At 41.6% G+C, this 22,492-nt stretch overlaps 1 non-coding gene across 1 annotated transcript; it reads left to right on the top strand.

Moving 5' to 3' along the window:
• The first annotated feature begins 6,439 nt into the window (after positions 1-6,439).
• Positions 6,440-6,546, top strand: LOC127089145 (small nucleolar RNA R71). Its single transcript, XR_007790919.1, has one exon. It is a non-coding gene; the product is annotated as a small nucleolar RNA R71 (small nucleolar RNA).
• The last annotated feature ends 15,946 nt before the right edge of the window (positions 6,547-22,492 follow it).

The raw sequence follows: 22,492 nt of genomic DNA, 5'->3' as shown, positions 1-22,492 counted from the left end.
TAGCGCCAGCCACAGTGGGAGTCACAAGTGCAAAATGCTGATTTTTAGTCTTTTTAGCTCATTTTCACTCCTTTTCTCGATCGGGGCTCTGATTAGACTGAAAACCTGAAAACAAAGAAAAACATAGTAATAACATAGCAAAATAATAATAAAACAACTAAAATGCATGCGAAATCGGAGTCGAAAATACGGTGAAATTTAATGTCATCAAATTCTCCCACACTTAAACCCTTGCTTGTCCTCAAGCAAAAAACTAAAAATCTCATAGAAGAAAAACTGGTATCAACGAGTGATTCGGGCTAGAAAGGCTTCTAAGTTCAAGTCGGGATGCAGTGATAGGTACTAACTGAGTGAACTAAGGGTATCGTGATGACACTTATCCGCAGACACGGACATAAACTCCATTCCTATATTAACCAACCCATATTATCCCACAATACCTATGCCTACCTCTTCATCTCTTTTTGGGTCCTTTTCATTCAGGCGCAGTCACATTAAGCCAGTTATCCGTACATGCTTCATAGTAGAGTGACCTGTTAGTGATTATGATCCGAACATGGGGTTCCTAACACATAAATTTGTGTAAACCCTTTTATTTGACCCAACTGCAGTTGTGGGGGATCAGATCGTAATCCTCCCTACCGAGTTCAGCGCCAGATACCTCTGAACCAACTAACAGCGGGTGAGTTTTTCTTTTTCTTTTTCTTTTGTAGCTAATTTTTACAACTTTTTGGTTTAAATGACTTTGTTAGGGTCACCTATACCGGAGTTGCCTTTTCTTTTCTTTTATTTATTTCACTGGATCATTCACTTATGTTCATCGGTCCCCTATGTAGAGGATGCTTAGGCCAGAGCTGACTGCTGGAATAAACTACTGAGGACTATACTGAAATGATGATTAAGGCCATGGTTTATGGGGTTTCGGGAGTGATTCCTATATTCATGAAGTCTATGGTGCTAAAATAATACTGATGTTTCAAAAAGTTCTCCCAAGTCACCACATCCCTACTCAAACCCGTCTTAAAGCCCAAAAACTTTCAGAATAACACCGTTTTCTTTTGCAAAAAATTTTTGGTAGGGCTAAAGGGATGGGGAGATTAGACTGTACTAAAGATACACTATACTGGTGACTCGCCAGACTCATGCATTATCTAGAACACTCAAACTAAAAGCAAAATAAAACAAAGTAAACTAAAAAGCAATAAAAATAGATAATCTAACTAAAAACAACAAAGAAAAAGAGAACGCGATAAAATCTCCTCCCACACTTAAATCGAACATTGTCCCTAATGTTTCGAAATAAGATAAGGGGAGAGTAACATGTCATACTACTGCCGACCACTGGTACCTTCACCATCCTGAGGTGGACGACGGGTTTGGCTGTGATGACGGTCTCTCTGATCCAGCCTGACCTGTAAGGCATCCTGAGCAGTCCTCACCTCTCGAAGGTTGCTTAAAATGGAACCCTGAGTGGCCTCTATCAGCGCAGAATGTTGCCGGTGGTAGTGTTGTTGACGGGAGTATAATTAAAAAAATAAAGTAAATAAATGTAGAAAAATTAAAATAAGATAAGAAAACCGTGGGTTGCCTCCCAAGCAGCGCTTGTTTAACGTTGTTAGCTTGACGATCGGAACTTATATATCTGTTGTAGGAATTGATGGATCTATCAAAGTGTGGCTGGAGTAGTCTGGAGGAATGTCTCCTCCTTCGTAGAGCTTCAGTCTTTGCCCATTCACAATGAATGGACTACAGGTTTCGTTCTTGATTTCTACAGCTCCGAATCTTAGAATCTTAGATACTTTGAAAGGGTCAGTCCATCTTGAACGTAGCTTCCCAGGGAAGAGTCGTAACCTAGAATTGAATAGGAGAACAGGGTCACCTATATTGAAATCTTTTTTCACAATTCTTTTGTCATGCCAAGCTTTTGTTCTCTCTTTGTATATTTTGGCATTCTAGTAGGCAGATTGCCTGAGTTCTTCCAGTTTGTGGATGTCAAGGATACATTTTTCACCAGTGGTCAGGTAATCCAAATTCAAAGTTTTAATGGCCCAATAGGCCTTATGCTCTAATTCAAAAGGTAAATGACAGGATTTTTCATAGACTAGTTGGTAGGGAGTTGTTCCTATAGGGGTTTTGGAAGCGGTTCTGTAGGCCCATAATGCTTCTTGGAGCTTCTGAGACCAGTCTCTTCTAGATATAGAAACAGTTTTTTCTAGAATTTGTTTTATCTCCCTATTGGATACTTCTACTTGGCCACTAGTCTATGGGTGGTATGGTGTTGCTACTATATGCCTAACTCCATATTTGCTTAAAAGTTTATCAAATATTCTCGATATGAAGTGCGATCCTCCATCGCTTATGACTAAACGGGGTGTTCCAAATCTGGGGAAAATGTAGTTTTTAAATAACTTAATCACCACTCTAGTGTTGTTTATGGGCGCAGCTATAGCTTCAACCCACTTAGACACGTAGTCCATAGCTACTAAGATATACTTGTTTCCTAAGGATGGTGGGAAAGGTCCCATGAAATCTATACCCCAAACGTCGAAGAGTTCTACTTCTTGAATGTTTCTTAGAGGCATTTCGTCACGTCTTGAAATATTTCCCGTGCGTTGGCATCTATCACATTTGACAATACAAGCATGGACATCGTGCCACATGGTAGGCCAAAACAGCCAGCTTGAAGAATCTTGGCGTATGTCTTAGAGGTGCTCGCATGTCCACAATAAGGTGCAAAGTGGCAATGCTCAATTATACTTTTTACCTCCTCTTCTGGAACGCAACGGCGAAAAATTCCGTCTTTACCCCTTTTGAAAAGGAGCGGTTCGTCCCAATAAAATTTCTCACATCGTTAAAGAACTTATTCTTCCGGTGGTAGTCAAGATTAGGGGGTATGATATCAGCAACTAGGTAATTAACAAAGTCTGCATACCATGGCACGTTACTTACTGCTAAGGATTTTTGGAAGTGCTCATGAGGGCCTAGTCTATCGTCTTCAATGGCTTCTAGTCTAGCTATCAGTCTATCATAGGCAAAATCATTATTTATGGGTACTAAGTCTGGTTTCAGATGTTCTAGCCTAGAAAGGTGATCAACTACTACATTTTCAGTGCCTTTTTTTATCTCTGATATCTAAATCAAACTCTTGTAGTAACAGAATCCATCGGAGTAACCTGGGCTTGGCATCTTTTTTACTTAATAGGTAACGAATGGCAGCATGATCGGTGTAAACTATAATTTTGGCTCCTACTAGGTAAGATCTAAATTTGTCTATAGCGAAAACTACAGCGAGTAATTCCTTTTCAGTTGTTACATAGTTAAGTTGGGCAGCGTCTAGGGTTCTACTGGCATAATAAATCACATGTAATTTTTTATTTTTCCTTTGTCCTAGAATGGCTCCAATGGCATAATCACTAGTGTCGCACATTATCTCAAAAGGTTCTGACCAATCAGGGGGTTGCATGATGGGTGCTGAAATCAACGCTTGTTTTAAAAGATTAAATGCTTCATTACATTTTCCATCGAAAATGAATTCAGCATCTTTCATTAAAAGGCCATTTAAAGGTTTAGTTATTTTGGAGAAGTACTTGATAAAACGCCGGTAGAATCCAGCATGTCCAAGGAAACTTCGGACTTCTCTGACAATTTTGGGTGGTTTTAGATTCTCTATGACTTCTATCTTAGCTCTATCTATCTCAATACCTTTTTCGGAAACTATATATCCTAAAACAATCCCTTCGGTGACCATGAAATGACACTTTTCCCAATTTAGCACAAGGTTCACCTCCACGCATCTCTCCAGGATTTTCTCAAGGTTAGCAAGACAATTTTTGAAATCAAATCCGCAAACCGAGAAATCATCCATAAATACTTCCATGATACCATCTAGGTAATCTGCAAAGATTGACATCATGCAGTGCTGGAAAGTAGATGGGGCATTATAGAGACCGAATGGCATTCGTCTGTAGGCAAAAGTTCCATATGGGCATGTAAAGGTAGTTTTTTCTTGATCTTCGGGGTGGATAGGTATTTGGAAGAATCCTGAGTATCCATCTAGATAGCAGAAGTAAGAGTGTCTGGCCAGACGCTCCAACATCTGGTCTATAAATGGTAAAGGGAAATGATCCCTCCTGGTTGCTTTATTTAACTTTCTATAGTCTATGCACATCCGTCATCCTCCTTCTATCCGATTTGCTACATGTTCGCCTTTATCGTTTTGCACGACTGTGATGCCTCCCTTTTTAGGTACTACATGCACAAGGCTCACCCACTTACTATCCGAGATCTGGTAGATTATACCTGCCTCAAGTAACTTAAGAACTTCTTTTTTAACAACATCACTCATTATAGGGTTTATTCTTCTCTGATGTTCTCTGGAGGGATTTGAATCTTCTTCGAGCGAAATCCGATGCATGCATACGGATGGGCTTATACCCTTCAGGTCAGAGATATTATATCCTAAGGCTGAGAGATATATTCGTAAAACATCTAAGAGTTGGTCTATTTCCTCTTGGCTCAAGGTAGCACTGACTATAACTGGACGGTTCATCTCTTCGTCGAGGAACTCATATCTCAGGTTCTTAGGCAGTTCCTTAACTTCTAAGGTTGATTTCTTAGGGCATGGCATAGGATCTGGGGTAAGGGATAAACATTCATAAAGGTTATCATCGATGTAGAGTTTCCTAAAGTCATCATCTTCCAGTATGAGAGTTGATGGCAACTTAATTGTTTTTATGATTTCTTCTTGTTCTATTTCCCTAACGCACTCATCAATGATATCTATGGAATAACATGCGTCTCCCATCACAGGTGCCATAAGAAATTTTGAAATTATAAATTCTATTTTCTTGTCACCTACCTCAAAGGTCAACTTTCCTCTCTTGACATCTATTATGGCTCCTGCAGTTGATAAGAATGGTTTACCTAGAAGGATTGGTATATCATTGTCCTCTTTAATGTCCATGACAACAAAATCAGTAGGGATAAATAACTGACCTATCCTAACAGGGACATCTTCTAATATGCCTATCAGATACTTAATAGATCTATCAGCTAACTGAAGTGACATCTTAGTAGGCTGTAATTCTCCTAAGTTTAACCTCTCACAAACTGCTAAAGGCATTAAGCTCACACTAGCTCCTAAGTCTAGAAAATCTTTTTCGATGACATGACTTCCCAAAACACAAGGAATGGAGAAATTTCATGGATCTTTATCTTTTTTGGCTAACTTATTCTTGGAAATAGAATTGCATTCCAAGGGCTTCAGATCGTCGAGTCTACGTTTGTTGGTAAGGATGTCTTTGAGAAACTTTTCATAAGAAGGTATTTGGGTGATGGCTTCTTTGAAAGGAATTTCTACGTGAAGTTTTTCTATAACCTTAATAAATTTCTGATACTGGTTATTGATCTGGGTTTGTTTGAGCCTTTACGGATATGGTATCGGTGGTTTGTATGGCGGGGGTGGTACATAAGTTTTGTCTTTAGGTTCTTCTCCTTTTTCTTGACCTTCCTGTTTTTCAGATTCCTCTAGTTCCTTTACTTTGTCCGTGGGTTCGGTATATTCCTTAGAAGTTTTGGGTTCACTCAATCTTGGGTTTGGTGGCTCATCATAAGCGGTCCAACTTTGTAGGGTAATGGCATTGGCTTGTCCTCTCGGATTCTGTTGAGGTTGTCCAGGGAACTGTCCTCCAGGTGTGGTCTGGGGGCTTGGTTTAAAGCTACCTGAGAGATCTGGGTTTCAAGCATCTTGGTATGAGTAACTATTTGGTCAACCTTGGTTCCTAACTGGGTAATCAGTTCATTAACGTAAATGTTCTGGTTCATGAACTCTTTGTTTTATTGGGTTTGAGCAGTGATAAAATTTTCCATAATTTTCTCAAGGCTCGGCTTTGGTGGCACAGGTTGCATAGGTTGATTTTGTCTTGGGGCTTGGTAACTTGTTTGTCTCGGAGGTGCATTATTTTGGATAGGGTTATTGTTCTTATAGGAGAAGTTCGGGTGATTCCTCCATCCAGGGTTATAGGTGTTTGAATATGGGTTCCCTTGGGTGTAGTTCACTTGCTCATAGTGGGTTTCGTTTAAGAGACTGCATTCTGCAGATTGGTGTCCTTTGGTTCCACATATCTCATAATCCGACGAAACTGCAGCTGCAGTATTCAGGTTTATGCACATATGCTTGACCTTGAGGGCTAATGCGTCCATTTTAGCTTGCATCATGTCTATAGAGCTTAACTCATGTACTCCTCCTTGGGCTTCCTTCTTCTTAACTGTCGCTCGTCCTACTCCCCATGATTGATGGTTTTGAGCCATATCTTCGATGAGGGCACTAGCTTCAGGATAAGGTTTGTTCATCAGTGCACCGCCTGCGGCAGCGTCGATGGTCATCTTAGTATTATAGTGAAGTCCATTATAGAAGGTCTGAATGATTAACCAATTTTCTAAACCATGATGTGGGCATGCTCTTAACAACTCTTTATACCTCTCCCAAGGTTCGAACAACGATTCTCCTTGGTTCTGGGTAAATCTTGTTATGTGGTTTCGAAGAACGACGATCTTACTTGGGGGAAAGTATCTAGCAAGGAATACTTTTCTAAGATTATCCCAAGTTGTTATGGAATTGGGTGGAAGGGAATCTAACCAAGATAGGGCTTTATCTCTGAGGGAGAAAGGGAATAATCTTAAACGGATTGCCTCAAGAGAAGCTCCATTGGTTTTAAAAGTGTCTGCTAATTGGAGAAAGATTATTAAATGTTGGTTCGGGTTCTCGGTAGCGAGACCTGCGAATTGTCTCTGTTGCACTAGTTGCAACAGGGATGGTTTAAGTTCGAAATTATTAGCTGGGATGGTTGGGTTTACTATACTAGAACTAGGTTCTTCGTTGGATGCTTGGGCGAAATCCTTAAGAGGTCTATGATTTTGATCTTCGGCCATAGCTCTCCTAATTATATGGAAAAATAAATGTGCGCGAGCGTAACGTTCAGGTTCCGCCAGAGGGTATACTAAGCTTCCAGTGCTGCGAGTTCTTCGCATTGACCGACAGGTAACAACCTAAGTCTAAACGATATAACAATAGGGTACAAAATTTGACGAAATTGGTCCCTGGCCACGGCACCAAAAACTTGATGCATGCTTTTCGCAAGTATACGAACGCGTCAGAGTAATATAAAAGATTGTCGAATCCACAGAGACCAAATGTCAATCTATCGTTATCTATTGTTACGGTGTTTATCTAAGGTAATCGAAATAGGGGTTTTAGAGTGTACAATGAAAAATAAAGTATTAAATAGAATTCAATTAATAAAGACATGTTCGAATGTAATTCACATAATCAATTAATAATCCAAGTACTTGCTAATAGAATTACTTATGGGCAGTGTTTCCTACTTTGAAAAGAACCAATTTAACGGGAACTGTCGCTTTTGTGTATTCAGAACCGAGTTGTACTCCCTAATCAAACCCTCTTATTGTCACTTATAAAAAGGCGCGCATTGCGTTAGAGTAGTAAACCTATTTTTAAGAAATATATTATCTTGACTAAGTTGAAAAGTATTTTGACCTGGATTTCTTAACCAAAAGAGGTCCTCACGAACCAGACTCTAAATTTATAAACGCGTCCGAAAATAGTTTTAAAATCACTTTTCTTTTTAAGTTAAAAACTCCTAATGAACTAAACAAAGCGCTTTCGCTGTATTTGAAATAGTTAAAAACAACTAAGTTTAAAAAGACGTTGGACGGCTTTCGATCTTACCCAACGAAAATTAAGTACGGGAAAACTTAAGTTGAAAGACAAAATAGCCCTTAAGTGTTTCTACGAACAATTGTACGGATTATCGGTTCAATTACGGTCCTTACATTCTAACCTTTATAGGTTTAGCTAGACATGGTAAAGTAAAGGTGCATTTTAATTTAAATAAAAGTAGTGCGGGTGCGGGAAAGTAAAAGAAAGTAGTGCGAGTGCGGGAAATAAATGAAAGTAGTGCGAGTGCGAGAAATAAATGAAAGTAGTGCGAGTGCGAGAAATAAACAAATTAGTGCGAGTGCGAGAAATAAATAAAGTAAAGGTAGTGCGGGAAATAAATGAAAGTAGTGCGAGTGCGAGAAATAAATGAAAGTAGTGCGAGTGAGAGAAATAAATAAAGTAGTGCGAGTGCGAGAAATAAATAAAGTAAAGGCAGTGCGGGAAAGTAAAGTAGACAAAGGTAAAGCAATAAAAACCTGCTCCAATCGGAGGGTTGAATAAAGTGCAAAACGGAAATGAAAATGGCGACAAGATTAACTTCCTTCCAAAGTGCTCCAAACTCGATTACACAGTTGTGGCAACACTCCGATGTGAAGCGATTACCACTTTTACAATACTGAATATATGCCTAATTGTAACTAAGTGTGGATGCTGAAACAAATGAAATCGAGTCTCTATTTATAAGCAAGAAAAATAATGGAAATGATAAGGATGCCCTTCAATTTGAATTTGGGATGGAAACTTCTTTCTTCTTGTGGCGCTCGCCATAAGGGTAAATTGTGGCACCCAAGTGGAGATAGTGGGAGACGTGACAGTTGAGGGAAGTTGAACTATGACACGTCATGGCTGAACCCATTCATGCATTCATTTTAGGTCATTTAACATTTCATATTGCATTTCAGCAAAGTTCATCTGAATTACCTCTGGTCAACTTTGGTCTACTGAAGGTCAAATGGCTAGGGAATAACTTGAGTTACTTCCAACATGTTCGAATAGGGTCTATTCATCATTCAAAACGTTAATCTTGAAGGAGAAAAAGTTTGTTCGTGAGCTGTCATGATCACTAGGCGAGCAGAGTGGTTCGCCTAGCGAGTCCCAAGAAAATCCACCAGAGTCTGAACTGTCATGCTCGCTAGGCGAGCAGATTCTTCGCTAGGCGAGGCCCACGCGTTTTAAAAATATAACAGAAAAATCTTGGACTTGGGCCTCTCTCATTTGAGCCCACCAAGCCACGAAAATCAGGTTATAAATTCTAAAAAATTCAGTGGAAAAACCCTAGAGAAACTAATCTGCAACAGCCTCCAGACACTGAAGAGAAAAATTCACTCGGACTCTGAGACTTTTCACTCTGAAAACACACTTTTTCCACTTCCATCTCATATAAACCCTCAGATTTCTCTGCAAACCCAACCGTGCATTTCAATTTCAATCGATCTTCCCAATCAGGTTTGCCCTTATTTCCATTACTTTATGCTTTCAATGTGAATTTTCTGAACGTATGAGGTATTATGGGTGAATTTGGAAAAATGGGTATCGTTAGGTTTTGCATTTGGTTTTAGATGTGCATGAATGTGTAGAATAATGCCTTGAATGTTTAATCACTTCGTTGCTGAGATGGATACCATAGGGTTTGGGGTTTCTGAAATCATACCGTTACCAGAGAAGAACCCAGAACCCGCAGGCACTCGCTAGCACCTCACTAAGCGAACATATAGCGAAGCTTTGCTAAGCCTTCGTTAAGCGAAGCAGTAGCGATCGCGACAGTAGCTGTTTTTTTGCTGTTTTTTCTCCAATCTGTTTTATGTTTGTTATGACATGCTTTCTATTGCATCCGGGCACATGTTTTAGTATATATGTCATGTCTTGATGTGTGGATCCTTACCCCCTGACTTTGAGTTTTGATATCCTTTTGATGCATTTTGTTTGACAAGAGGTTTAGGCCTCCTACCCTTGGTTGCTTCTTGTGAGCTTTTTGTGAACTTTAATGGCATGATTCATGTGGTTACATTCTGATTTGGTGCAACTATTGATTGCACCCCATCTTGTCATTCTAACGTGTTTGTTGAGTTTTTGTGAGGGCTCACATGACTTTTGAAGAGATAGCTTGCTTGGCATTCCACTTTATTCGTGGGATACCATTTGGGAGATTTATTCTGATTGCTTTGCTGACTTGCTTTCTTTGATGGTGCTAGCCTGAGAGACCTCTGGGTTTCTTATTTCTTTAGTTGCTGTTACTTCGGATCTTTATCCGTGTGGTAGATCCCTTGTTCCCTTTTACATCTTCTCAGCATTTTACCGCTTTCTTAGCTGGAAGACCTCGATAGGAGGCGATGTTTTTGTGTGTTTACTTTTGTGCCCAAAGACCTCCAAGAAGAGGCACCATTGCTAAAGACCTCCATGAAGAGGCAATTGACAGATAAAAGGGATTAGTAGTCAATCCCCCGTTATTCAATGTGTCGTTCTTTATGCTCACACTACGTGTCAATGCTTTAGAACCAAATCCCAAGATCTTTTGTCCGGTCATTCAGTGGAGAGGGTTCCACCTTTCTGAATCCCCACTTTTTGTCATGAGTTCACCCTGTCCGGGGTTAAGAGCTATGAGGTCTTATCCTCATTACCTTTTTGATCTGCTCACCCTGACGTTCAATGTCAGTGGTTAAGAGCCCGTTTGATTACCCTTCCATGGCTTGTTTGTCGAGGTTGATATGACCCCTCTTGACTAAAGCCCTACCCATGTATGTTTGAGCCCCCTTGTTGGCGTGTTTACCTTATGCATGTTTGTTTTGTATGGTGTGATCGTCTCCCCATAGGATTGCTAGGCTTCGTATAGTCTCTCGTTTGCATGTCAATTAAGGTAGCACGGTTCCTTCGTCTAGGACTTCCTTTTTTGCATGAGCACTCCTAAAACAAGAAAACTCATTGATTTTTCTTCTCCTAAGAACACGTTAACTCCTTCTACTACAGGCGAGTAAGTCTCCAAAGGTCGAGCATCCGGTAGATCGTGTAGTAACGTCGTTCATCTAAAAACACCATTAAATAGGTCAGCCGAGCTACGAAGACTCTGATTCTCATATTCAGATGAGATACGTATGCAGTGGATGCGACATCCGTGGGAGTCATTTTCTTTTGACCCCTCTTTTAGTAAATAGTACTTTAGATAAACCCACACCCTTTAGACAAGAACAACAAGAGTGGATCCCGTAGAGTACTACGGATGCGTAGGCGTGGTAATACCTTCCCTTCACATAATCGACTCCCGAACCCAAGATTTGGTTGCGAGACCTTGTCTTTTCCTTTCCTTTTTCCAGGTTTACTTCGAGCGTTTCCTTTCCCTCCTTTGGGATAAATAACGCACGGTGGCGACTCTTCTGTCATTCCTTTTTTCGCCGGTTGTTTTTTTTTCGCATTCTTTTTTTAGGTTGCGACAGCTGGCGACTCTGTTGGGGACCCGGTTTCCCTAAGCGAGTCCCTCCTAGCCTTTGTAGTTTTCTTGTTTATTGGGTGTTTATTCTTTTGTACAATTATTTATTTACCTGCTTTACCTTATTGCATTCATGTACATATGTCTGTTATATCTGTGGGTTCTGTTGGGTTGTTTGTTTGTTGGGGGTGGGATGTTCTATGAGATAAGCCCACTACCCAGGCTTGAGCATACACACAGGTTTTAGAGTGGATAGTCATGAGGCTTGCGTGGCATGTTGCTACGTTAAGTCGTTCATGAAGACCCACATTCCAGACGAGGTTTCTTTTGGATATATTCTGTCCTATGGGTGTTCCATAACGACAGATGTTCCTTCAGAAATCGTCGACTCTGGTGACCATTTCCCGAGAACTCAGTCGAGGCCTCTCCTCTGAGACGCGTTTATGTTAGCTCTGGTGGGCGCATTCTTGCTGCTCAATCCGAGGACCCCGAGGCTGGGAACTTGCTTTAGGATGTCCTGTTGAGGGGAGTCAGTGGAGGTCTTGTATCCCGTAATAATGCCAAACCTTCAGTGGTAAACGTATTATTCTCGACTGAAGGGCTGAAACTGACAGACTTCTGTTCTTAGAACCTACCAGTGAGGGGCGGGCTAAATTCAGGAAACCTTAACCTTCAACCAACCCGGTTTTCTGGAGCAGACTTGATCTTGTATTATATTCTTCAGTGGGTTTCTCTTCAGACAGTGCAACCTGACAGATGTTCAAGCAGATACAGCAGTCTTGATTCCCATGTCACTGCATTGCATCACATCATTTTGCATTCATATCATTTAACACATGTTTATCTATTTCTAGGGGTTTACATCTTCTTCTTGATTCCGGTCGGGGTTCTCTGGTTTTTCCGAGATGGATATTGGCCGAAAGAGACATGTCGCCTACAAGTTTCCTGTGGTTTGTTTGGATCTCATTCAACAGCTGATGAAGTTAATGGATCATGATTCTCTAGAAGGATTCTGGAAGGATTACAGTTTGATTCTAAGTTTCGTTACGGTTTTCTCCAAAGATCAACATGATGCTCTCTTTACATTGTTGCAGTTCTATGACCCTCCATTGAGGTGCTTCACATTCCCAGACTATATCTTGGTCCCTACTTTGGAGGAGGTTGCCAGTTTTCTCAGAGTTCCTATCAAGCCGCAATTGCTATTCTACAATTCTGAGTTTCTACCCGATCTCAGCGTGGTTGCTTTAGCCATATATCTGGGGAAATCAATCTTGAAGAAGGTGATCAGAGAGGTTTCAATGCTGTGTTGGCCCTTTGTGTGTATGGGATCGTCCTGTTCCCTAATGTTGCCAAATTTGTGGACGTAAACGCCATACGCCTCTTCGTGTTGGGAAATCCGGTGCCAACCTTGTTGGGAGATTTCTTTCATTCAGTGCATCACAGGAATGAGAATAGAAAGGGAGGATTGGTGAATTTTTGCGCACCTTTGTTTTATAAGTGGTTCAGTTCCCACCTACCCAAGTCAGGAGCGTTCGTTGATGTCAAAAACTCGTTGAGTTGGTCAAAGAGACTGATGGGGATAAGAGCTAAAGATATTTCTTGGTGGTCAGACCGGAGCTTGCTTCGGGAAGATATTATTCATAGTTGTGAGAACTTCCCGAATATACCATTGGTAGGAAGAAGAGGAGGTATCAACTACAATCCTTCTCTGGCAGTCAGACAGTTTGGATATGCTTTAAGAACTCCGCCTTTGGAAAAAGATGTGGAAGAATCTCTGGTTTTCCATTCTTCATCTGATTTGACTGTATCCCGTAAGGCAGCTGAGGCCTGGCTCAAGGTGATCAAGAGAGGAAGAACTGTGCTTGGAAAAGGAGATTGTAGAACTTACCCTCAGTATGAAGAGTGGCTTCAAGGAAGAGTCGAAGAGTTCGGTCTGCCGTTTCCTATTGAAGAACCTTTGTATCCACCTACTCCTGAGCAATCAACCATGGTGAGCCGAGAGGAGTATGACAAATTGAAGAATGCCATGGAGGAGCTTCAAACTGAAAACTCGGAGCTAAGTGTGAAGCTGTAAGACTGTATGCATCAATTCCATGAGGCAGAATATTAGAAGGGGGAAGCCGTCAGATTGCAAGGGGAAGCAGAGAGGAAATTAGTTGTGGAGGTGGACTTCTTCAGGAAGACAGACAAAGCCCTGGGATCATCCAGTTCTGAGTTGAGGCGAGTCAAACAGCAGTTAACAGATGCTCTTGGTAAGCTAGCTGGTTGGCAAGAGCAATGAGATACATTTTCAGCTTCTAGGAAGGTAAAGGAGGAGGAGATGGTGGCCGAATTGACTGGTCAGATGGAGAAATTGAAGATTTTGCTGAAGGAGAAGAACAATGAGCTTCTGTGCGCCCGTTCAACCAATGGTTATATCACATATCAACTCAACAAAGCTCAAGGATAGATTGAGGAACTCAGAGTGCTGGCAGGTTTGAAGAAATCCAGACTTGAAGAGGTATTCGGAGAAGATGATAGGAATTACTACAGAGAGCACATCAACGAGTTGGATGGAGTTATTCACAAGAGGAATCTGCTTATCCGGTGTTTGACAGAATCTTCAGATTATCCTGACACAGTGGTACTACTGGCTGAAGTGAGGAGCAGTCCTTATGGGTTGTATACAGGAGGCTGATTCCTGATTTTTGTTCCTCTCTTTACTTATTGTATTGTAGTGATGATCCACAGACTTGTTGTGGAGATCCTTTTGATGAACTGTCGGCTAAGGCCTTTTCCCTTCTTGAACTCATTTATATGATGGTTTTCCTTATTGCATCTTGATCTCAGAAGTTTATCCACAACTCGGTCTTCTTGCGCTTTCTGTCGGATGTGAAACTGGAATCAAGGGGGTAGAATACCCGTTGGAATTGATAAACATGTCATTGCATTTACATATTCATTTACATATCTTGCATAACAGGTACCGCTGCGGTGTTCTTATATTATTTGGTGTTCCACTAGCAGGATAGCTGATTCAGGAATTCACCGGTACGGTACCCGCATAAACCAGCAGAGAGTAATGGAAAGCTTTCAAGCAGATCTAGCAGAGATGAGGACCAACATGGCCCAGTTCATGAGTATGATGCAAGGGGTAGTGCAAGGGCAAGAGGAACTCCGAGCCTTGGTCCAGAGACAAGAAACTGTGATTCCCCCTGTCGGTCAGAACCCGCCAGAAGGGACCCCTGTCGATGACACTGTTGTTACCAACCCTGTCAACAACCATGCTGATGGTGATGAATTGCGTGGTATTAGAATCAATGGACAACCCATCATTACAGAGGCTGCTAATGCTCGAGCGGCACGTGCTCCAGTTCACCATCCTTCTCATTTGGTTGACAAGCAAGAAGATATGTTCACCATTCCCAGTGATGATGATGAATTTGGAAAGGCGGAAGAGAGAGATAGAAAGGTCGACGCCCTTGCTGAAAAGATTCGCGCCATGGAGTGCCAAAATTCTTTGGGCTTTGATGTTTCTAATATGGGTTTAGTTGATGGGTTGAGGATCCCGTACAAGTTCAAAGCGCCATCTTTCGACAAGTACAATGGCACTTCTTGTCCCCGAACTCATGTGCAAGCTTACTACCGGAAGATATCCACTTATACTGATGATGAAAAGATGTGGATGTACTTTTTCCAAGACAGCTTGTCTAGAGCATCTTTGGATTGGTATATGGACTTAAGAAAAGAATTTGTCAGAAGCTGGAGAGAGTTAGGTGAAGCTTTTCTGAGGCAGTACAAGAATAACATGGACATGGCTCCGAGCAGAACCCAGTTGCAGAGTTTGTTTCAAAAGACCGGTGAGAGTTTCAAGGAATATGCCCAAAGGTGGCACGAGCTAGCTGCGAGAGTACAACCTCCGATGTTGGAGAGAGAATTTACAAATATGTTCATTGGAACCCTGCAAGGTGTTTTCATGGATCGTATGGGAAGTTGCCCATTTGGTAGTTTTTCGGATGTTGTGATTTATGGAGAAAGAACTGAAAGTCTTATCAAAGCGGGAAAAATCCAAGACCCTGGTTCTTCAAGTTCTTCAAGTGCTAAGAAACCATTTTCAGGGGCACCCAGAAGGAGAGAGGGTGAGACAAATGCTATATGTAATCAGAGAAATGGAAACAGACGACAACAATACTGTCAAGTTGCTGCTGTGACTATTCCAGCAACCCAACCTCAACAACCACAAAGAGGATAACCACAACAACAACAACGCCAATTCCAACCAAGACAAAGAATGCCAGATCGTCATTTTGATCCGTTGCCAATGACTTATGCTGAATTACTCCCTGAACTGCTTAGGTTAAAGTTTGTTGAACTTCGCACTATGGCTCCATTAATAAGGATTCCCGCTGGTTATGATGCCAATGTCCGTTGTGATTTTCATTCTGGTGCGCCAGGGCACCACATCGAGAATTGTCGGGATTTTCACCATAAAGTCCAAGACTTGATCGATGCCAAGACGATTAACTTCGCTCCTGCTCCGAATGTGATGAATAATCCTATGCCTCAGCATGGAGGGCCCAGAATAAACAGTGTGGAAGATGGGGAAAATTTGAACTTGGTAGTCGATGTTAATGACGTTCAGACTTCGTTGTTTATGGTGAAGGAACGTCTGCTTAGAGGGGGAGTATTCCCGGGATGTGACAAGAGTTATTCAGATTGTGGTAATCATAAAAACGGCTGTGTGAAATTGAAAGAAAGTATCCATGAATTGATGAATGAAGGTTGTTTACAGTTTGGTCGAGTGGTGAAAGACCGTGGAGAGGTATCAACTGTTACCATTTACTTTACACCGTCAAAAGATCCTGCACGTGCTCCAAGAACTATTAGTGCGCCCGTGACTATTGGTACTCCTGTGACCATAGCTGCGCCCGTGACCATATCTGCTCCGGTGACTGTTGGTGTTCCCGTGATTGTTAATACTCCAGTAACTATCAGTACCCCTACCACCATTGCTGCTTCTAGTGGAAGACTTTATGAGAATAGTAGAGCAATTCCGTGGCAATATGACAATGCTTCTTGCAGAAATAGAAGACCTGAGAATCAAACCAAATCAGTAAATTAGACTCCAGTAACAGTTGGTTCGACTGTGGGTAATGTGGGAGGACCCGGAGGATTTACGAGAAGTGGTCGTTTGTTTGCACCCCAGGTTCCGAAGGATAACAATGCTGAGGCTCTTGCTAGAACAAAAGGAAAACAAGTTATCGTTGAAGAAGAACCAGTACGAAAGGAAGTGCCCGATAATTCTTTTGAGAAGGACGTGGAGGAATTTATGAGAATTATCAAGAAAAGTGATTACAAGATCGTGGATCAGTTGAACCAGACACCGTCAAAAATCTCTATTCTCTCTCTGTTAATGTGTTCCGAGGCACATCGTAACGCCCTGTTGAAAATGTTGAATATGGCTTATGTGCCCCAAGAGATTTCTGTTAACCAACTCGAAGGTGTTATTGCAAATGTTAACACGAGACATGGTTTGGGATTCACGGATCTAGACTTGACACCTGAGGGTCGCAATCACAATAGAGCTCTGCATATCACGGTGGAATGCAAAGGCGCCGTTTTGTCGCATGTTTTGGTTGATACCGGTTCTTCTTTGAATGTGCTGCCCAAAAAGCCTCTGAGTAAGCTTGATGCCGAAGGGGTTGTTCTCACACCAAGTGATCTTGTTGTCTGTGCTTTTGATGGATCCAAGCGATCAGTTTTTGGTGAAGTCACGTTGCCTGTGAAGATCGGCCCGGAAGTGTTTAACATTGTCTTCTATGTGATGGATATTCAACCAGCATATAATTGTCTATTGGGGCGTCCCTGGATACATGGAGCCGGAGCAGTTTCTTCGACTCTCCACCAGAAGCTAAAATATGTGTGGGATGGTCAAGTTGTGACCGTGTGTGGCGAAGAGGACATCTTTGTGAGCCATTTATCCTCCTTCAAATATGTGGAGATGGATGGCGAAATTCATGTATGTCAAGCTTTTGAGACTGTCGATATTGAGAAGGTGGCTTTTGTTGAACAGAAGAAACCAGGTACCTCGATTGCATCCTATAAACAAGCTCTGGAGGTCATTCATTCAGGTAACGTGGAAGGCTGGGGAAAGATGATTGATGTGCCCGTAAAAGAAGACATGTTTGGCGTTAGTTATCAGCCTTTTCAATCATCAGAGCAGGGTGTCCAGAATCAGGAAGGGCCATATACTTTCACTAGTGATGGATTGATGAATCACGGTGATGTCTTTGCAACAGACAATGAAGATGGTGACAGTGATTGTGATATGGATAATTGGGTGCGCCCGTGTGCTCCAGGGGAGAAGATCAACAACTGGACTGCTGAAGAAATAGTCCAAGTTACTCTTCAGACAGAGTAATTTTCTTTTGTTTTTCATTTTGCATGAAAGCCCTACGCTCTGCCCAGGGCGTAGTGGTTCATTGTAGGGCCACATCATGTTTTGAATTTTCAATGATTATCATCAATAAATGATGTTTTGCAATCAAATTTGTGTTCACTGTCTTTCTGTTTTTATTACTTTCATTTTCAAAACAATAAAAATGGCAATGTTTTTTCTTTTTCGTGACTTTCTTGAACTCTTTTCTAAAATAAAGCATGAAACATCGTTCGTGCAGAATTGATCTTGCGGATTCCGTTAAAAACAGTTCTGTTATGGCTTAGTATGACTTCGAGAACCCCATTTACCAAGCCGAAGAGGAGAGTGAAGAAGATTGTGAACTCCCCAAAGAATTGGCCAGACTATTGAAACAGGAGGAAAGGGTCATTCAACCTCATCAGGAAGAGTTGGAAGTCATTAACCTTGGTACTGAGGACGCAAAGAAAGAGATCAAGATAGGGGCTGCTTTAGAGGAAAAGGTCAAGAGAGGGCTGATTGAAATGCTGCAAGAATATGTGGATGTATTCGCATGGTCGTATCAAGATATGCCTGGTTTGGATACAGATATTGTGGTGCACATGCTACCTCTCAGAGAAGATTGTCCTTCGGTAAAGCAGAAGCTTCGCAGAACTAGTCTTGATATGGCTGTCAAGATCAAAGAGGAGGTTCAGAAACAGTTGGATGCAGGTTTTCTGGAAGTTACCAATTATCCCCCTTGGGTGGCCAACATCGTACTCGTGCCGAAGAAGGATGGTAAAGTCAGGATGTGTGTCGATTACCGAGATTTAAATAGAGCCAGTCCGAAAGATGACTTCCCATTACCTCACATTGATGTATTGATCGATAACGTTGCTCAGTCCTCGGTTTTCTCTTTCATGGATGGATTTTCTGGCTATAATCAGATCAAGATGGCGCTAGAAGACATGGAGAAGACGACATTCATTACACCTTGGGGCACGTTCTGTTATAAGGTAATGCCATTTGGATTGAAGAACGCCGGTGCTACCTACCAAAGAGCTATGACGACTCTCTTTCATGACATGATGCACAAAGAGATTGAAGTGTACGTTGATGATATGATTGCGAAGTCTCAGACAGAAGAAAAGCACTTGGTAAACTTGCAGAAGTTGTTTGAAAGATTGAGAAAGTTCAAACTGAGGCTGAATCCAAACAAGTGTACGTTTGGAGTGAGATCTGGAAAGCTGTTAGGTTTCATTGTCAGTGAGAAAGGGATTGAGGTTGATCCAGCGAAAGTAAAAGCTATTCAAGAAATGCCTGAACCAAGAACGGAAAAGCAGGTTCGTGGGTTTTTAGGGAGGCTGAACTGCATCGCACGGTTCATATCTCACCTAACAGCTACATGCGAATCGATATTTAAATTGCTAAGAAAAGATCAAGCAATCATGTGGAACCATGATTGTCAAAAAGCTTTTGATAAGATAAAAGAATATTTGCAGAAACCTCCAATCCTTATACCTCTAGTTCCTGGGAGGCCTTTGATAATGTACCTTTCAGTAACAGAGAATTCGATGGGGTGTGTATTGGGACAGCATGACGAGTCTGGTCGAAAAGAGCATGCAATATACTACCTTAGCAAAAAGTTTACCGACTGTGAAACAAGATATTCGCTGCTCGAGAAAACTTGCTGCGCTTTGGCATGGGCTGCTCGCCGACTAAGACAGTATATGTTGAACCATACTACCTTGTTGATTTCTAAGATGGACCCAATAAAGTATATCTTTGAAAAGCCGTCTCTTACAGGACGAGTGGCTCATTGGCAGATGATTTTGACAGAGTATGATATCCAGTACACGTCGCGAAAGGCCATCAAGGGTAGTATTCTGTCTGATTACCTTGCCGAGCAACCAATTGATGACTATCAGCCGATGATGTTTGAATTCCCCGATGAAGATATCATGTACTTAAAGATGAAAGATTGCAAAGAGCCTCTTGTCGAGGAAGGACCGGATCCCGATGACAAGTGGACACTGATGTTTGATGGGGCGGTAAATGTGAATGGAAATGGTGTCGGGGCAGTACTCATTAATCCTAAAGGTGCACATATACCTTTTTCTGCCAGATTGACTTTTGAAGTAACCAACAACGAAGCTGAGTACGAGGCCTGTATCATGGGGATTGAGGAAGCCATCGATCTAAGGATCAAAACTATGGACATTTATGGAGATTCTGCGCTAGTGATTAACCAAGTCAATGGAGACTGGAATACTCATCAGCCGCATTTGATTCCTTATAGAGATTACACCAGAAGGATCCTGACTTTCTTCAAGACAGTAAAGTTGTATCATGTAGCCCGAGATGAAAATCAAATGGCTGATGCCTTAGCCACATTGTCTTCCATGATTAAAGTTCATTGGCAGAATCATGTGCTACACGTTGCTGTGAATCGACTCGAGAGGCCTGCGTATGTGTTTGCAGCCGAGTCTGTTATTGATGAGAAGCTGTGGTTTTATGATATTAAGAATTTCCTCAAAAGCCAAGAGTATCCTGAAGGAGCGTCAAGGAATGACAAGAAGACACTGAGAAGGCTAGCTGGAAGCTTTTACTTGAACAAGGATGATGTGTTGTACAAGAGGAACTTTGACATGGTTCTGCTCAGATGCGTGGTTAGACACGAAGCAGACATGTTAATGCAGGAAGTGCACGAGGGATCTTTCGGTACCCATGTTGGTGGTCATGCAATGGCCAAGAAGTTGTTAAGAGCTGGTTATTACTGGATAACCATGGAATCTGATTGTTTCAAATACGCTCGGAAGTGCCACAAATGTCAGATCTATGCAGATAAAGTGCATGTACCACCAAACCCACTGAATATTATGAATTCTCCTTGGCCATTCGCGATGTGGGGCATCGATATGATTGGAAAGATTGAACCTACTGCTTCTAATGGGCATCGCTTCATCCTAGTCGCGATTGATTACTTTACCAAGTGGGTGGAAGCAGCTTCCTATGCCAATGTTACCAGACAAGTGGTTGCTCGATTCATTAAGAAAGAAATTATCTGTCGTTATGGGGTTCCTGAGAGAATCATCACTGATAATGGTTCGAATATCAATAACAAGATGATGAAAGAGCTTTGCAAAGACTTTAAGATCGAACACTACAATTCTTCTCCTTACAGACCAAAGATGAATGGTGTTGTAGAGGTGGCAAACAAGAACATTAAGAAGATTGTGCAAAAGATGGTTGTGACGTACAAGGATTGGCATGAGATGTTGCCTTTTGCTTTGCATGGGTATCGTACCTCGGTGCGTACGTCAGCCGGGGCAACTCCGTTTTCACTTGTGTATGGCATGGAGGCAGTCTTGCCAATAGAAGTTGAAATCCCTTCTTTAAGGGTGATGATGGATGTAAAACTTGACGAGGCTGAGTGGGTTCAAGCCAGGTTTGATGAGTTAAATTTAATTGAGGAAAAACGATTAGCAGTTGTGTGCCATGGACAACTACATCAGAGAAGGATGAAGAAGGCCTTTGATCAGAAAGTGCGTCCTCGAAGCTATCAAATAGGTGACTTAGTTTTGAAGAGGATCCTTCCTCCCGGTACAGATAACAGGGGCAAGTGGACTCCGAATTATGAAGGTCCATATGTTGTTAAAAAGGTCTTTTCTGGTGGAGCCTTGATGCTTACAACTATGGATGGTGAAGATTTTCCGTCTCCTGTGAATTCAGATATAGTCAAAAACTACTTCGCATAAACTGACCCGCTGGACAAAAAAAAAGGGAAAGTCCAGGCAAAAAAGGGCATCCCGGCGAACCAAGAGAAAAAGAAAAGAAAAAGGTTCGGGCAAAAGTTAGGGATAAAGAATAAAAAATAAATAATATATACACCCGGTGAGTCGAAAACCTGCGAAGGCGGCTTAGGCAAAAATGGGTATCCCGGTGGATTGAAAACCTGAAAAGGCGGTCCAGGAAAAAGAGGGATTAAAGCAAAGACTACAGTCTGAGTTATCTGTACTTCATCGCGTTTCAGTGTCTATCATCTTAAAGGATATGATCAGTCCAATCACTCTCCTCAGAAAGCAAAGAGTTTGGGGGAAAGCGAAGATCTATGAGTCATAACAGAATTGGAAAATAGTGGAATGTCGTGTTCACATTGCCAATAGGATAGTTTATTTTCTATTTTGGCGCAATTACCTCTTCCTAGGAATTGCTTCCTGATGTATTTGCCCTTATAGGCCATTTTCAATCAATAAAAGTCGTTATTCAGTCAAATTGCTCTCTTGTTTTTTTTATTTCTACTGTTTTGTTTGCAAAAAAGTCCGAATTTTTGATAAACATTGCATCTAAAAACATGAAGGCTAGACAATGACGTGCGGAAAGATAAAACATATGAAAATCATTTTGAATGTTGAGTACACTTGAGTATATTTTGTCCATACGATCCCCTGAGGCATGTATGTCCTGCCGTTTTGCAGGTTACTATCTTTGATTGATGACTAAAGCAGATGAGCCAAAGTTTGTTCGAAGAAAGACCTTGTTGTTTCAACACTGTCCAGTCGTGTAATAAGTTGGGTCGTCTAAGTCGAGTTCATAATTTGTTTCCCCAGCATGGTCGAGAGGTTGGTGTTTTCCCAACAAGTGACTCCCCAGTTGAGTTGGTTTCTCTACCATTCCGAGAATGTCAAATCAGTAAGTATCCTCAGCAGAATTGTTGTATGTCCCCACAGAGTTGGAAGATCGAATCAGAAATTATGTGCTCAGTAAAGTGATCATTTGCTTTCCCAGCAGAAGTTTTCCTCCCTTTGCATCTTGCATGTAGTAATCCTCATTTGCATTCGCATTCTCAAATCGCGTAGCATTTCCATTCAGTATGGAGCATTATGCCATGGAAAATTCAAACATATGCGTACATGTGTTAAACCAGATTGGCTCCTATCCCCAGCAGAGACATATCTTT

The sequence above is a fragment of the Lathyrus oleraceus genome, chromosome 5 (genome assembly GCF_024323335.1).
Source record: "Lathyrus oleraceus cultivar Zhongwan6 chromosome 5, CAAS_Psat_ZW6_1.0, whole genome shotgun sequence".
Classification (NCBI taxonomy): domain Eukaryota; kingdom Viridiplantae; phylum Streptophyta; class Magnoliopsida; order Fabales; family Fabaceae; genus Lathyrus; species Lathyrus oleraceus.
The sequence above is the reverse complement of the archived record's forward strand: the minus strand, read 5'-3'. Positions and strand labels throughout refer to the sequence as shown.